Source organism: Drosophila mojavensis, unplaced genomic scaffold, assembly GCF_018153725.1.
Source record: "Drosophila mojavensis isolate 15081-1352.22 unplaced genomic scaffold, ASM1815372v1 contig_36, whole genome shotgun sequence".
Taxonomy (NCBI): Eukaryota; Metazoa; Arthropoda; class Insecta; order Diptera; family Drosophilidae; genus Drosophila; species Drosophila mojavensis.
Window position 1 is genome coordinate 17,288,113 of NW_025318858.1, and position 15,814 is coordinate 17,303,926.

The 15,814-nt window shown below is 41.8% G+C and overlaps 1 long non-coding RNA gene across 1 annotated transcript; it reads left to right on the forward strand.

Moving 5' to 3' along the window:
• The first annotated feature begins 7,619 nt into the window (after positions 1 to 7,619).
• LOC122757223 lies at positions 7,620 to 8,071 on the forward strand. Its single transcript, XR_006357173.1, has 2 exons — positions 7,620 to 7,768; positions 7,930 to 8,071. It is a non-coding gene; the product is annotated as an uncharacterized LOC122757223 (long non-coding RNA).
• Positions 8,072 to 15,814: the final 7,743 nt, after the last annotated feature.

Consider the following 15,814-nt stretch of genomic DNA (forward strand, 5'->3'; position numbering starts at 1 on the left):
CCAGTCAAGTCGAGTCGAGACGAGACGAGGCGAGGCAAGGCGAGTTGAGTTGAGGCCAGACCAATGGCCAGTTGCAGTTGCTTTTCTTGTGGCCTTGTTGTTGTCTACATGTGATTGCTGTTGCAGGCGACGCCTCCTCTGCTAAACTTTTAAAACGTCAATCAATTGTCCAAAGTTGTCGGAGTTGTCTGACATGTTTTAAATTAACTGACGAAGACGAGCCAACCTAAGCGATTTATGGCCCATACTCAAGATGGCGTCTCTCCAAACCACAGCGCCAGCCTTTCATGTGGCCAAAATCCAGCTGAGCGTAGTCCATGCATCAAGTCAGACCATGAAAATGGCCAACAATTGATATAGTAAATTGTCGTCGTGCGAGCTCTTAAAGTGTTCATCAAGTCGAGTTGTTAATTTGACTTAAAGTATAAAAGTTATTCGAATGCTACCCCAGGGAGCTCGCCTAGAAAAGAAACATATTTGTATTATAAAATATTTTTATTCTGATGATTAAAATATACATATTTATATATGTATATATCTTGATACATTTCCAAGTAAAAATAGATTTTTCTATTTTTTCTATCGTCAAATAAAAAATGATATTTACTGTTTTTTTCCCCGTTTTGTGTCATCCTTTAATGGATAGCTGTTATCGCTATGTCAAGCATTATCAAAATCGGCCTGCAATTGGACCAGAAATCGTTCGCATTGTCAATGCAGAGACAGGCAACAACGACAGAAAGTGTTTTTGCATATCGAACCAATAATTTGCGGGACTTCTACGTGTGTGTGTAGGTGCGCGTGTTTGTGTGTGTGTGCTTCAAAACATTGCATACATAAATTATAATATAATAATAATTACTGTCAAACAATAGAAAATTAATTGCGAAACAATCAACGTTTCATTAAAACAAAATGGATTTGACATAATTCAAATGCAGAAGTGCATAAGTGCTGTGCCCCTTCCACTTCACTCCACTCCACCCTGCACCTGGGTGCTGGCTGCGATTCCGGATTGACCTGCCGACGCGTTGGCCATCCAATTGTTACGTTGAATCATTCATTTGGAAAATATTTAATTAATTTTTGCCAATAATGGGCTGGGCGTCGCGACAAAAAAAAAACAACAAGCTTGATCCACACACATACACACACATACACACAGATATAACCGCAATTACGACATACCAGTAAAATTCCCTGTTTGGCCGCGGCTGACTTTTGGCCCTGTGATATATTAATGCCAGTCTAATGATGCCGTCCAACTTGTCACTCATTTAATGGGCCCAGGTCATAGATTAATAATATACAAAGGGACTTTAGTCCTCGAGCCAATCCCCAGGCCGTAGATTAATCGCGGTCTGCTCAAAGGCTTAGTTTGATTACGATATTTAGTTTAGCTTAAGATATTAATAGATGGTATTAATAATATATAGAGTGTATATTTTTTATATGTATAAATATATGATTATATTTATGATTTATGATTTTCGATTAGAATTATTACGAGATTACGGAAAATTTTTCTGATCTGTTTCCACTTTACTCGACGTATACCTACATATACATATTCCATACAAATAAGTTTAGCTACAATTTTAAATATTTTGCCACTGATAGCTCTGTCTATATAGCCGGCGATTTGAAGACAAAGACCGCACATTGGGGCATTCTACACTAAACTAACTAATGAATGGCTCTGACATGGCATGGTTATGTTGATTAACTTATTCATTCTATATAGAAATATATATCTAACGTATTTTCAACTCATTTCACTTTTAATATACTAACACGAGTTGGCATCGTCTGCGCTGCTGGCTTTCATTTGAAATATATTTACAGCAAGTTAAACTGAAGCATATACGAAATAAATTCCGTTGGTGTAAACGAAAGCTGAAGGACAACATCAACCGGACTTCTGACCGATGAGCACTCAGTTCAGCTCAGCAAGTGCAGCTGCATTATCCCCGCTGAGCAGTGTAAATGACTGCAAAATGTGAAAATAATAAAGGACTAAACACTAAAATTTACAACTAAAGACAGAGACGATAGAGAAGAGCCAAAACACAGACACACACACACATAAACTGAAAGGATGTAGCAGCAAAGGACATTCACAGAGTAGGAGTTGGCCATCCGGTTGAGCTGGCTGCTGCTGCTACTGCTGCAATTAGATGGCCAGTTGAATAGACAGTTTGGACAGTTGAGCGTTTGGATGGATGGCTGACTGGTCGGATGGATGGGTTGATAGCTAGACAAGTAATTGCAATGTAGGAAAACAGTTTGATTTGCCAGAGACATACGTAAGTTGCTGTCTGATTGACGGCGAGTCAATGCGAGATTACAAAACAAAGCCGAAATCGCTTTACGATCTCAAATCTGAGCAGCGCAGCTCGAATCCCACTCAGTTTCTTTCTTTTTTTATGTATTATTTAATTGTCAGCCAAACAGGAGTCAATGGCCATAAGTGAAATGCACTACAAGTATTTCAGACAGGCTGAGTAGTTGGCGAGACCAGTAGACCAGGCCCTAAAAACCAATCCAATTAGATGCATTTGGATACCTTTCGGTGTCATCTACGGCGTACTAAAAATCTAAAATAATACTCAAAATGTCAACTATTCAGTGGGGCAAAGAGATTGCTAGATATTTTGGAGGGACTGCAAGGAGTACCTATGCTAGCATCGAGTGCGACCGACGAGTTCTGTTCACTTGAGAATCACAAATGCAATAAAATATTTTATGTACATGACAAAAAAGTTTGTTAGTTGTCAACCGCCAGACGTTTTTTGCTCATTTCACTTGCCTCCCATCGATGAGCCTGCCATGTCCTAACGCAAAATGAACTTCCTGTACATCAGCAGCTAGTCCTGCTCCTCCTCGCCTCTCCAGGCTCAAAGGCGAAATGAAAATCTAAAGTCTTCTCTATGCCGGTTCATCATTTGCTTGTCTTACCCTGTCGCCGTGTGGGTGGTGCGTGAGGAAGAACGACGAAGGACGAAGGACGAAGGATGAAGGACGAGGACTGAGGCGAGATGAGGCTATGTCTGCTGTCATTTGTCCAAACTGCATCCGCCAACGGGTTGATGGCATGCGAGCGGGCTGAGGCTGTTTTTGGTTCCACATGTACGTCGAGGATGCTTCCAGTTTTGTTATTGGCAGTTTTTGTAGCTAAAAATCTCGAAATACTTTTGACATACAAGTATGTACGTGTTTGTTTAGTTAGCACTGAGTCTGTGTGCGTGTGCGTGTGTGTGTGTGTGAGTGCATGTGTCTGTAGCAAGTATTGCCATCTTAGTGTTGTGAGTATTTGTGAAAACTGAACATTGTCGGCTGTCTTGCCGACTGTCACTCAGTCGAAGTCGAAGTCTTTCTGCAAATGTTCATTTGTGCAAGTGTCTCTCAGGCTCAGTCATAAGTCCGATTGTAAAATGTCAGTGGCCTTTTTCTAACAAAAACACACACATTCACATATATGGATTTCGACTAATACATATATATATATTATAAAATAGTAAAAGGGAAGCACATCCATTAAATGAATTGTTTTTATTTCTGATAAAGCTCAACAACAAAATCACTTCACGACGGTCAATACAATGCCACTTTAAAAGCAAGTAAAAACGAGTCGATATGATAGAGTAAGAGAGAGTGAAGAAGAGAAAGAAAGAGAAAGAGGGAGAGCGGGAGAGTAAGAAACAGAGAGGGATTGACTACCACAGAAATAGAGAGATATGTTTGAGAGAGCGGTCGATAGAGAGTAAGAGAGAGTAATATATATGTAGATAGATCAACGTATAGATAAAGAGGGAGAGAAAGAAACAGAGAGAGAGAGAGAGAGATAGATCAACAGGCACGGTCAGTGATGAAAAATTAAGGATCGACAGAGAGAGAGAGAGAGAGAGAGAGAGGGAGTGAGAAACAGAGAACGAGAGAGAGAGATAGAGCCATAGAAACAGTTTTGAAAGCAGGAATATGTAAATTGAAACAGAGAAATATACAATATAGACAGGAATATCTTTATAAGCTTTTCAGAAATATAAAGGGAGAGAGAGAGAGAAAAAGAGAGAGATAAAAGAAATAGGTATACTCAAAATTCTCCAACATAGAAACTCTTTATAATAATATACTCCCTACTTGGATTTCATAGTTTGTTAATATGCATGTTAGGTCGTTTGCACCCATTTTATTTTCTTTACTCTTAAGTGTTAGCTTAGGCTTCTTAGACTGCAGTAAACTTACATATATTATACGCTGGCATAATGAATAAAATAATATCATAATTATTATGTGAGCACTCATTAAGCTGACTGAGAGATTTGTGACACCCAGTGTCAGCAGATGACAGTTGGCCAGCCACCAAAATGGAACTTTAAGTCTCTCCCACTCACTCTCTGTCTGGCTCTCTTCTTTCGTTCTTCTCTCTTTCGTCAGTCAGTCGTCAGTCTTTCTCGTCCACTTTGCCGTCACGCTGTCGTCCTCATCCACGTTAACGTATTCTTTTGGTCAGTTGGCAAATGACGTTGACATGCCGTCTGATTTTGATGTGCAAAGTTTCGCGGTGCCTGAGAGGCCGCCAGGGGGCGCTGTTGTACGGTGCTGCACGGCGAGCTCTTGAGGCCAGACAGAACGAAGCTTTCGAACGGACGCGCGTATGACATTTTTCACTTAAGCTGACAGTTATGTACAGCAAACACCTAGTGGCCCCCCGCACCTAAGTGGGGTCGCTCGCTCAACTGTCATGCATGGCATGCCGTTTACCGTTATTAAAAAATTACATACTTACGGCAAAAGAAAGGAACAAAAATGAAAAGCGGAAGAGAAATAAATTCAAAAGTTTCACATGCAGCCGAGGGGTCCTCGCTGCGGCAAGGAAGGGGGCTGATGGGGCGGAATTAGAGGTTGGGTCATTTGGGGAATGTTGTGACGGTTGACACGTCACAAGTTTATAGTGGCTTTTGACAGCTCGGACACTCCTCGCCGTACTGAAAGTTCAGTGTGCTGCCCACCCCACCTCCTCTCAGAATTGATGCACATTTTTTGCTACATGCGCATATTCCACAGATCTAGCAACTGGTCGAGGACCCAGCGGCCAGCTCCTGTCTTGGGAGTATTTTTCTACATATTTGTTACTTTTTTTGCTATTCTGTTTTTATTTTTTCATGTTTTCCTCTGCTCATCTCGTCAATTGAGTCATCGGGCATTTTTATACAAAATTTCTGTAGTTTAGAAAACTTCACTGCGAACAGCTTCCGTTCGGACAGACGTCAAAACTTCGTTGCAGCCAGCTCGATGCCCACAAGTCTGTCCATTCGTCCTCTCTCTCTCTCTCTCTCTCTCTCTCTCTCTCTCTCTCTCTCTCTCTCTCTCTCTCTCTCTCTCTCTCTCTCTCTCTCTCTCTCTCATTCTCTGTTTATCACCCTCTTTGCTGGCCATCAACGTCTCTGCTCTGGTCGTAACACTTTTGGCCTTTTTGTGCTGATGATGATTTTGTGGTCACTCCTGTTAATCCTTAGAGACGTGTGTCGAACAGGAATTTCGTTCGCAGCGCATATAAATAATAATTTCTGGCACATGGCCGGTGTATGCTGGCGTGTGCTTTGTGCCCTGTCCAGCCATATTGCCGTAGACAGCTTGTCGATCTTTATAATGTTGTAATTGAAAACTTTTCCACCGAAAACATTTCTTTTAAAATATTTTATACTTTTGATATGTCAACCTGCCTGAAAGCCCACACCGAGCCCCAACTAGCCAACCGAGTGGACATGTCTTAAATTGGTGCGGGCTAAATTTAGTCATGAAGTTTGTTATGCAGGCAACACAAAAGCATTGACAGATAGATTGAAAGAGGTGAAAAAGTGGTAGGGAGACAGAGTGAAAGGATGAGCTGAGCTAGAAGAGTTTGATGGAAAACATTTTAAGTTTTCTACTATTAATTGCTTTCTATTTTTTTTTTTTAACACGATCGAAGATATAAAGTTTTTAAATATCTAGTCTTCGTTTTAAATACCTAATTTAATTTAAATTTTTATATTAATTTTTCTTCTATTATTTTTCATATTGTATAATTCAAAAGAAACAAAAAAACATACATCAACATCAAAGTGTGAAGAGTCGAAGGGTAAAGTATTCAAATATTCCAGCAGCACCATCGCTGTCGGAGTTCAGGCGTTTTGGGGCCTTGGGGCGCTGCTCGGGCCTGGGTCGTGGTCAGCAGCCGTGGTCCCTCCTGGGGGCAGTAGTTGCCTCCTCTTCTTGTGCTAAATAATGATGGAAACTTAAACGCCCGAGTGAAGTGAGGGCAAGCGTCCAGCTGACAGGCGAACTTTAAGTGAATGTCCTGCATTTTATTTTTTGTCCTCGGAGAATATGTGAAAGTTGAAATGTTGCTGGAATTAAATCGACAAAAAAAAAGCAAAATAAAAAATAACTTAAATATAGAAACACACACACATAGAGAGCAAGCGGAAAAAATATAGATAACTTAAATAGTTCTTAAGTTTTTTGACGTTCTGTTCGTTGAACCTGTCAATTTGCTGCCTTTCACGAGTTGCCCCATGTGAGTGGCTCGACAATAGTGTGTGTGTGTATTAGTGTGTGTGATGCAACACTGGACAACCTCAAATGGGCAAGACTGACTACAAATGCCCATAGAAACCATTTCAACTAAATACCATGAGTGAAAATGTTTGGTAATTTTAATATTATAATGTTATAGCAATTTAGAATTTGATATATTATTAAGCAAGACTAAATTATATTTTATATCTATATTTGATTATAACTAACTAAATTATAATATTAATATATCCCGTTAATTGAATCATAATATAGTATATACTTCCGTATGATTAGGAGAACCTTATAAATTTTGAAAAATTTTCTGTAATTTTTAAATATATTCCAATAATATATGTATTTCATATTCTCAGTATATTTACAATGTATTTTTTCGAATCACTTCTCTTTATTAAATATAAAAAATTTGAAAATGTATATATGTATGTATAACATATATGTTTCAATATCAAATATCACTTACATTTTAAATTAAATTGAATACGGAATCATTCATTACACTTACTCATAACCCCATTAAGTCACGCTAATATCAGAAATGCAATTTAAAAAAAAAATTTTTTTTTTTTTTGGCTCTTACGATCACGTCAATTGGTGGGCAGCTCTGTTCTGCTCTGCTATTTTCTATATGCTGGGGGCTTGCGTGTTTTGGTTTAAATCAACCCGCTCGTTGGCCTCTGCACGTGCCACTGCATTGTCCTGCGGGCGTCTGTCCGGCTGTCCTGATGGCAGCGCCGCTGCTGCTGCTGCTGCTTCTGTTGCTTGTCCAATGTCCTTATTAAAGTCCTGACGGTCCTGCCTCAACTTGTGCTCGTCGTCGTGCTTCTTGTTGTGGTTGTTGTTGCTGGCAATGTCACTCCTGCTGTTGATGCTGTTGCCGACGTACTCGTTGTTGTTGTAGTTGTTGGTGCTGTTGTTGTTGCTGCTGCTGTAGCCCACTTATCATCCCCGGTGACACTTTATAATTTCTTTACTTTTAGTGATGTCACTATTTATTTCATTTTTCCATCAAAACTTTTAAGTTTTACAATAAATTTTCAGAGGAAATACAAATAGAGTGTCCAGCACACACACACACATAGAGAGCGAGAGAGAGAGAGAGAGTGAGACATACGTGAAGGGGGGACGGCCACGTCTGAGGGACACTTTGAGAGCAATGCAGCTGCTGGTCATTGGGAAGTGAGAGGTGAGCGGTGGGCGGTGGGCGGTGGGCGTGGGCTGGAGGTAGATGGTCGTTGGACTTCCACTTTTGTAAGTGACGTCCGTGTCACTGTCAGAGAGAGCTGCCTCATTCTCACGGACAACCCTTTATCCAATCTTTTTTTTTCACTTTTTTTTCCATTTCAGCTTACGAGAACTTGACATGAAATAATTCCCCGTATATTACATTTATTTTTTTCTAGCCTTGGTTGCGCTTGAACAGAGCTCGTGTTATAAATAAATTTGTATTAAATTAACTCTTTCACAATTAAATTAAACATCAGGAAAAGGAATCTGAGGTTATTTATATAAGTTGGCATTGGTAGTTAAAATGTAAATATGAATAAAATATTTTAAGTTAATTTTTTGGCCGTCGGCTCAGCATGCTCAAGCCGAATGGTTGTAAAGACGAACACGCATGCAAATCATAGAGAAAGAGAGAGAGACAGAGAGAGAGAGAGAGAGAGAGAGAGGGGGAGATATAGAGTAAAAGAGTAATGCTAATGGCAGCCTCTTCATCTAATGTTGTTCTCAAACAACAAGTTAAATAGATAATATCAAAAGTTGTATAAAATAAATATGTATATACATTTATAGTATACACATCTAATTTAAATGAATTCCAAAATATATACATATATACATCGAATTTGATTTATTTTGTAATTTTTTTTCTATTACCTATTTTGCTCTATATTTTTTTTGTGTGCATAAAACATATAGTACATACATACATATTTATTATTAATTATTTAGACAGATTTCAATACTAATGCTAATAAGAATCTCTTATAAAAAATGATCTCGAGCCCCTCTGTCTGTAAAACTGTAGTATTTTATTGAAAAGTATTTAAGGAAAAGAATAGGCCTTAAAGTTCTACATGAAAAACTAGTTTTTTACTTAATATTTTTTTTAATGCTTCTCTATGATAAGTGGCCTAGTTTGGCCTATGATATGGCACTGGGAAGTGTTCATATGCCTGGCTCAATAGACTTACTGATCCCCTGCAGCTGATTGCATAAATTTTGCATTTACCTCAACTGGCCAGATGTCCAGATGTGGCAGAAATGTGAACTCAGCTGGCACTTTGGCTCATCTCATTATTACTTTAATATGCAATATATGCAGCTGGGGCTGAGCCAAAGCTCGGCTAGAAGCGAGCAGGAGGCGTCTGTGAGTGTGGCCATGTGCATATAAAACTTTTAAAGAACTCACATTATGTGCCCGATACCAAAACATTTTGCACTTGATGGCTGCCTCGCTGCCTGGATGTCTGATGTCTGCTGGCACACAGCTCCCTTTGGTACGCGCCTCATGCCAGGATGTCCAGGATGCTGTTGCTGCTGCTGGTGCTGCTCAGTGTCCACATGACTTTGTTTGAAGTAACTTTTGCTGGCATCAAGTAAACAATTTACGACAACGCTGATGATGACGTCGACTGGGCGCTGATGATGATGCCAAAGTACGGGGCAGCAGCAGGAGCAGCAGGAGAAGTAGCAGCAGCAGCAGCCCGTGCCAAGACGCAGCTGAGCTTTGCAGTGTCCGCTGCACTTAACGCTGGCAACTGGCAAACACTTTCCATGCTCGGTCGGTCAACGCTTTTGTCTGTTGCATTGGAAACTATTTGAAATCCTGCGGCGCTTTGTGCAAAAGCGGATTCGTTTCAACGCCCTCGCCAGTCCCCGTGGGCGTTCAGTAAGCATAAAAGTCAAATGCACTGCACGACTCCTGCTCCCACTGCCGCTGATGCTGATGCTGATGCTGTGGGAATCATTTTTCAACACTTCATGCATTGCCGACAAAATGAAGTGGCCGCCATGCCCCTCTCCCCGCCTCCACTTGTAGCCAGCATTTAGCCGGAATATCCCTTTACGCGCGCATTTGTTTTTCTCATCATTTGCTCTTCTGTTTCTTTGTCGTCTTTTATTATTTCACTTGGCGTTTGCTTTTTATTTGCCGCCGTATTTTTATTCCTCCGTCATCCGTTCACCGCGTTGGCGGCCGTCAGAGGCGATGGATCATTGCGGTCGGCCGAGCAGCCGCCTCCACTGGCCGGGTTACGTCGTGCTCCATTTGTCCTTAGTAATGAAGAGTCAGAGTCCTAACCCTGGCAGCAAACAGCTGAAGTCGAAACTAAAGCAGCAGCAGCAGCAGCTCATTCAAAATGGCATTTGCTCTCGGGCTTTTCAAGCTGTTTCTCTTTTAGCTTTCTTTTTTGTGCTCTTTGCTTCTTTTTCTCTACGTTTTATTTTTTATTCGGCTGCTGGCACAATTTTTACATCTGTTTTGTATTTATTTAGGTTAATCCTTTGGTTTTGCATCCTTTTTGGGCTAGCAAATCCTTCTTTATTTCAATATTTGTGCGCCGTCTTTGTGCACTTTTATGAGTGGACTTTGCTGTTGAAGTCCTTGAGCCTTTGTGCAATGCATAACTCATAACTTGAAACCATTACATTAGTACACATTACCCAATCAAAGCCAACAGAAAGCCCACTCCACTCGGCTCCTGCCCTGGCCCAACTAACTTCTGAATACGCACGAAAAGTCAAAATGAAACAAATTTGGGGCATGAAATGGATTTTTGGCCATAAATAGATAAGAATACATGATTCTTATTTCAATAAGAACAATCAAGAAATCTAAAGACTTTTATAATAATTAAGTAGGGCTTCTTTGTCTTCAGACTAATTGCTCTCAAAGTTTTCAGTAAAAAGTAAAAAAAAAAATTTTTATCTATTTAATTATGTTATGAGCTTATTAATTTGTACACATCTAAATTTATTTAGTGTATATATCTCTTACTTGGAATATGAGCAACAAATGCTCTGTGAATGCTTATCTAAAGCACAACATTCGATTGTCAAATATTAGTCGAATGTTAATATTAATTGTGTATTGGCGTCAACAGCAGAGAAAGAGGCCATCTAAAGGCCTATAAGTGCCGTAAATTAACTATCAAATGGCGAGGCGAATGCTTGGGGCAATATAGTTGCTGCAGCTGTTGTTGTTGTTGTTGTTATTGTTGTTGGCGGCACAACAAGGAGGCGCCACAAGAGCCACAAACCCATTGGCAGTTATCTGCCAGGCAATGCGAAATAAATGGCTACATGGATGCAGTTACAGATCCATTGCACAAGATTGAAGACACACACACACACAGACATACACACAGACACAGATACAGTCGAGGTGCGGCAACGTGTCGCGAATTATGAGTGCCCCACACATTCACACACACACACACAGTCGACTCGTTTATCGCCCATTCGCGCATAGTTGGCAACACTTAATAATTGAAAAGGAAGCAACGATCCGCCAGTTCGCATCGCTGCTTCCAGGCCGTCGCCGCTGCTCGTCTCGTCTGTTTGGTGTCGCCTCCGCTTGTTGCGCCTCTCGCACAGTTTGTCTAGTCGACGCCTCCGCCACCACCGCCGCCAGTCGCCAGTCGCCTGTCCAAATGTTTGTCGATAAATTTCGCGGATGTGCGAGTATCTTGTGCGAGTCGCTCGACGCGCATCTCGCTATTCGCAGTTCGCTTGGCGGATGCCATCATTCGCGCAGCAGCAGCTCCCAAATGCCGTCGTCCGTCCGGCGCGTCTCTCAGCACAGTGAATTGTAACGTCATTCGCCATTCTCCACATTCAACTGAATGCATATGCAGCCAGCCCAGCTCGTTTGGGAAATTTGAATTTGATTTTGGAACGGGCCGCGCGCTGCCTGCTCGGCAATCTGCGGCGCGTAAAACTTATTGACAATGGGATGTATCTGTCGGGTAGTGTCATTAATGGCGAATGCTTTATGATCGCATTGCTGCGCAATTTTCAACACATTTTACACTCGCCTCTGTCTCTGCCTCTGCCTCTGCCTTCACCTCTGCCTCTGCCTCTGCTTCTGCCTCTGGGCGTCGCTGATTTTCATGTTTATTGAAGTGTAGATATTTTTATCTATTTTAGAGGCGCAAGTGTTTATTTCGACTGATTACGTGCCCCGTTACGAGCTGTGACTGCAACTGCCCCCAAATAATATCCATGATATATACAAATATAAATATATATATATATAGTCCTCCCATATATATTCCTCTCTGCTCTTTGAACTGGTTGATAAAATGATGAGTCAAGTATTATTCCATGTGCGGATCGCATGTCATAAATATGCCTCTATATGGCAAATTATGGCCCAGAGTTGAAAGGTTTAAGTGCCTTGCACTACGATTCTAAATGCTCCAAGGTTGCGCCTGGCTGGTGGTGGGTGGCCTATTATGATTATGATTACGATAATAATGATGATGATGATGATAATGAGTGGGCTGATGATATGCAATAACTGCAGTCACGGCAGCCCAGCAGAGCTACACACATTCATTGAAACAATAAACGCAAACAAAGTGTTTACTCACCCAATTTGTTGCCAAATGCAGAATTATTCCTGATCGCGGTAAGAAAACATCTATATCACGATCGGTGATAAAATGTCCGAAATTATGGAACACATTTGGCATTATCTATGTTGTAAACGCAGGCTCACCTTTAATTATTGTTTCTATTCATATTTATGGAGGAAAGTCTTCAAGATTGGAACAATACACATATATTAACAAATATACTAACAACAAATATGCAATACTCAAATTCACAAATCCCGAACTATACTATACTTCTCAATAAATAGTCTTCAAAACTGAGCTATAAATAAATTTTCTTTTTGCTGGTACACAAGGCTAAAAGAAAGAAAAACCATCTGATGGATAACAAATTGCAGCTGAGTAAAAATCACAAGCCATCAGCCAAGGGCAAAGCCAAAATTGGGAAGCCGCCACGGGCGCTGATGCAGGAGTGAGGTGGGCGGGGAGCAGGACAAGTCTCGAAGCTAGCTTTGACACATTTGGATGTTTTGCTCAGAGGGTTCGTGGTATGCAGAAATCTGGACGAGTTGGCAATAACTGGCGACTGATAAATGATGTTGGGTCCGTGGCGCGAAGTCAACTATAGAATTTCTCTATTTCGGTCAATCGACACTGATGCTGCTGCTGCTGCTACTGCCGCTGATGTGATGTGTCGAGGGGCAGGGAGCGGCTCCATTGAAATGAATGTGCGGGCATTCCTTCGGCTGACAGTATTGTGTCCTCATTCGCCGTCGCTCGACAAGCAAAATATGTGGCCAAGATGTCAGTCGTAGAAGGAGAAGGAGACGGAGGGGACGGAGGAGTTGGTGGAGGGGGAGCAGAGGCAGAGTGAAGCGGGAGCTCAGTCGTTGGGTCGCTGCGATATGTGGGGCTCATGTTCCCTAATGCTGTGCTCGACCCATCCATTCGCCCGCACTCAACCCTTTCTGCCCAGCTGTCCGAGCGATATTTTGCATGTTGTCGTGTTAGTTTCGTTTCATCCTCGCTTCTGATGTCCTCGCTGTGACAGCGCAGCCGCTGCTGCTCCTCCACCCGCTCCATATCCTCCTCCAGCTCCTCGCATTGTCTTATTGTTTGGCGTTTCTAGTTCATTCGCTTGATATCCCCTCCCATTTGGTAGACTCCCCCCCTCTGCATTTGGCTTCTTTTTTCTGTGCTCTCGCCTCGCTTGACATTCGTAAGATGAAGCGACAGTCCGCGCGTTGCGACAATCGCCACACATTTGAATTTTATTGGCTAGCCTGTCAATGTTCCATTTCGACACACACACACCCACACACACACACGCATACATACACATCAAATAACAAAGCAGATCCACAAAAAACTAAAGACACTTCCATGCGAAGATGCAAAGGCAAAGCTCATGCAGAACATTTATGTTTTTCTTCTCTTTTTTCTCATTGCTGCTCGATTAGTTTTCTTTTTGGCAAAAACTTCCAATCGGAATTTACAGCTATTTCAGCCAGTTAAAAGAAAATTTATGTATTTTCGTGACCATTTACAAACCAATTTATGCGATCTCCGATAGTCCGTCCAGCTCATATTTATCGCTCAATTAGATTTTTGCTTCAATGTGTGTATGTGAATATCTGCATCAATATCCATCAAATTATTATTAATTTTAATTATAGCAAATAACATAAAAAAAATATATAATATTGAGTTTCGTTTATTAAAATAAAAATAAATATAAAAAAACTAAAAATAGTACAAATTTAATATAATTTCATATGTACACATATTAATGACTTTTAGTTTTTATTCTTTAAAAAACAAGCTTTCTATATTGATCAATATCAAAATCAGAGTTCTTCTATTTAACTAACTCCCAGTACAGATTGTGGGATCCATATACTATATACCGTATAATTATATATTTTAAAATTATATTATATACCTTTGCTTTCTTGCTAAGAAATCGTATAAATATTTTAATATAATAATAAAACTTTAGAATAATGCCGTCCCAAAATACATATTTGCCTGCAAACCTTTCCCATTTCGTTTCACAAACTAAACTTTACTCTCACACATGCCAAAGGCACGTTAAGAAACCTTTGCTCTTTGCCTGCTCAAGTAAATATTATTCATATGAAATGAATGCCGTTCTCCCCTAGCACTCAAGTTCTCGGCCATTTCTCTCCAAATAGAGATATCTATCGCGTTGTGTTGCCTGTTTTGTCTTTCTACCAACAGCGACAGCTTCCCAAATTTGTTAACAATTTTTCAAAACAAGCGACGAATTTGCTGCTGTCGAGTGTTGACTGTGGCAAGTTGTTGTTGTTGTTGTTGCTATTGTTATTGTTGCAACGCCTACGTCCTGTGCCTGGCTCTGTGCAGATCTTAGCAATTTGTTGCGCCAGTTGCCAGTTGTTAAGCGACGGCAGCAAAATGCGGGTGACAAAAGTTTCTGCTGCAGCTGATGTTGTTGTTGTTGCTGTTGTTGCAACAGAAGACTTGCAACAGGCTATGGCAGAAGCCGTCACACGGCAGCTGGCAAGAAAATAAAACCATTCCGAAGATCTCTCAATGCGATTAGCCAACATTTACGAAGCACCAGAGACTGCGGCGTGGGAGACTTGGCCAAGTGCAGAGAAAGGCAGCTCGAAAACGCCTTCTTAATTGAGCTCGCTGCCGAATCAAACCCCCCAATGATTGAGCTGGCCCGCCGCTTGAAAGGGCTCTCATGTAATTGGCAGAGCCAAGAGACGGCTGAGGCACAAAGCCCAAGGCTGCTCGGGGGCAAGTCGCATGGAAATGTCGCGTCATTGTCAGTCTCATTGTCATCACAGATTCCAGATCTATGGCCGTAGCTGTGGCCGTGGCTGTGGCTGTGGCCGTGGCTGTGGCTGCTTCTGGCTGTACCCATCAAAGTGTTGTCACTGTCAGTGCAAATGTCACAGACACATCAGGGATTAGCGCAAGGAGTCGGCGTTGGCTGGGTGCGTGGGCTCGGATTTGAGGGTTTATGCGCGGCTAGCAAATGTGCCTACTAAAAAGACGTCGAGTCGCCGCACCTGCCGGCCAACCACCCACCCAAGGGCCTTTCCGCTGCAATAATATGCGCTCGTCCTTTAGGCAAACAAAACGATGTCAACCGCAACAACAACAACAACATTAATGAGGGCAAACATCAACAGCAGGCAGACCACGGCCCAGAGTCAAAAGGATTGGGGCAAGGGTGAAGCATCAGGGGTCTGTCTGTCTCTCTCTATATGTATGTGCGTCTGTCTGTGTGTGTGTGTATGTCTAGTGCCCATTTCGTCATTACTTCAACCACATTTACATGCGTCAAGCCCGGCAAGTCTTTGAAGCACCAAACTGTCAGCGGGTCCAACCCCTGTCTGACCAGCCGCCGTCTCAGCTTCCTCGCCCCGCTGCAACGGCTTCTGCTGCTGCTGCCCCTGCTGCTTCTCCTGCTGCTGCTACTGCTGCGGCTGCTCATCTTCCTTGTGTCAAAGTCTGTGGGCGGCTTTCAAGTTGCCAAAGCGGGAAGTTTCTTCGCTTTTGATGCACGCACACACCCACAGCAGTCCACCCACCCCCTCCCGCTCCCCCTCCTCTTCCCATACCTCTCGCCCCTTGTCACATTTGCCTCCTCATTACGAATGTCCTGTGGCATT